At 42.2% G+C, this 1,823-nt stretch overlaps 1 non-coding gene across 1 annotated transcript; it reads left to right on the top strand.

The window, feature by feature from the left end:
• The first annotated feature begins 526 nt into the window (after positions 1-526).
• Positions 527-599, top strand: TRNAR-UCG. The gene has a single exon. It is a non-coding gene; the product is annotated as a tRNA-Arg (tRNA).
• Positions 600-1,823: the final 1,224 nt, after the last annotated feature.

Raw genomic sequence — 1,823 nt, 5'->3', positions numbered from 1 at the left:
TTTGAAAAAGATGGATGGTACTTTGATAGGAATTGCATTAAATGTGTAGATTGCTTTAGGTAGCATAGACATTTTCACAATATTTATTCTTCCAATCCAGGAGCATGGAACATTTTTCCATTTCTTTGTGTCTTCCTCAATTTCTTTCATGAGTACTTTATAGTTTTCTGAGTATAGATTCTGTGTCTCTTTGGTTAGGTTTATTCCTAGGTATCTTATGGTTTTGGATGCAATTGTAAATGGGATTGACTCCTTAATATCTCTTTCTTCTGTCTTGCTGTTGGTGTAGAGAAATGCAACTGATTTCTGTGCATTGATTTTATATCCTGACACTTTACTGAATTCCTGTATAAGTTCTAGCAGTTTTGGAGTGGAGTCTTTTGGGTTTTCCACATATAGTATCATATCATCTGCGAAGAGTGATAATTTGACTTCTTCTTTGCCGATTTGGATGCCTTTAATTTCCTTTTGTTGTCTGATTGCTGAGGCTAGGACCTCTAGTACGATGTTGAATAGCAGTGGTGATGACCACGTGGCCTAATGGATAAGGCGTCTGACTTCGGATCAGAAGATTGAGGGTTCGAATCCCTTTGTGGTTGCAGCTCCCTTTTTGGGACGCCTGGGTGGCTCAGTTGGTTAAGCAGCTGCCTTAGGCTCAGATCATGATCCCAGCGTCCTGGGATCGAGTCCCACATTGGGCTCCTTGCTCCGCAGGGAGCCTGCTTCTCCCTCTGACTCTGCCTGCCACTCTGTCTGCCTGTGCTTGCTCTCACTCTCTCTCTCTCTCTTACAAATAAATAAATAAAATTTATTTATTTAATTTATTTATTTAATTTATTTATATTACATTATATTTTATTTTTTATTTATTTGACAGAGATCACAGGTAGGCAGAGAGACAGGCAGAGAGAGGAGGGGGAAAGCAGGCTCCCCAACGAGCAGAGAGCCCGATGCGGGGCTTGATCCCAGGACCCTGAGATCAGGACTCGAGCCGAAGGCAGAGGTTTTAACCCACTGAGCCACTCAGGTACCCTCCCCAACCCTGCCCTTGGTGTTTCTTATTTCCTTCCTCCTGGAGAGAGAGACTAGAACTCCATTATGGGTCATGAGAACAAGGCCTAAGTATAGGGTCGTAGGCATGGTGGGCAGAAAACTGGAAGGAGCGCAAGACCTCGAGGACTTCATGGAGCAGAATTATCATCTCTGCCTGCACGTACCTCTGGGTGGTTACACCAGAAAGAAATGCAATTCCAGGTTATTCAGCCCTCTTTTATTCTGGATCCCTATTACTTGCAGCTACCCCTAACCTAACCGATGCCTCCTATGATATGTGAGAGAGGGAGACCCTGCTAATTCCCTGTGAGCCCTTCACTCTGCTGCTGGTTGTCCTATAACATTACCACTTTCAAGAACTTTTACAGGGTGGGGCAGAATCCTGGGGTACCTGGACTCTCTTAGCTGCCCTGGCACCCTGGGCATGGTACTATGTCCTCATCAAGATGGAGGAGAGAAAGTCTACTTGGCTGTTACTCCCTTGACTTTGCCCATACCCTCTGTCAGGAACGTGGGTGGGTGTAGCTTCATTCAGACGAGAGGATCATGTTAGGAACAGACACTACTTGACAATTTTTCTCTGTAGATGTATGTTTAATTCTTACCAGAGATTTATTTTTAACACCTTAACTTTAAAAATACTCACATATTTTCTTAATGTGTTTTTTAAATTCTGATTTCTTTTCTCTTGATTTTCACTAATTTCATGCATTTTAGTATTTGATATAATTTTATTCTTTTACATGAGTTTTTAGGTTTTAATCTGCTTT

Source organism: Mustela putorius, unplaced genomic scaffold (assembly GCF_011764305.1).
Source record: "Mustela putorius furo isolate JIRA1106 unplaced genomic scaffold, ASM1176430v1.1 tig00003909_pilon_pilon_pilon, whole genome shotgun sequence".
NCBI classification, from domain to species: domain Eukaryota; kingdom Metazoa; phylum Chordata; class Mammalia; order Carnivora; family Mustelidae; genus Mustela; species Mustela putorius.
The sequence above is the reverse complement of the archived record's forward strand: the minus strand, read 5'-3'. Positions and strand labels throughout refer to the sequence as shown.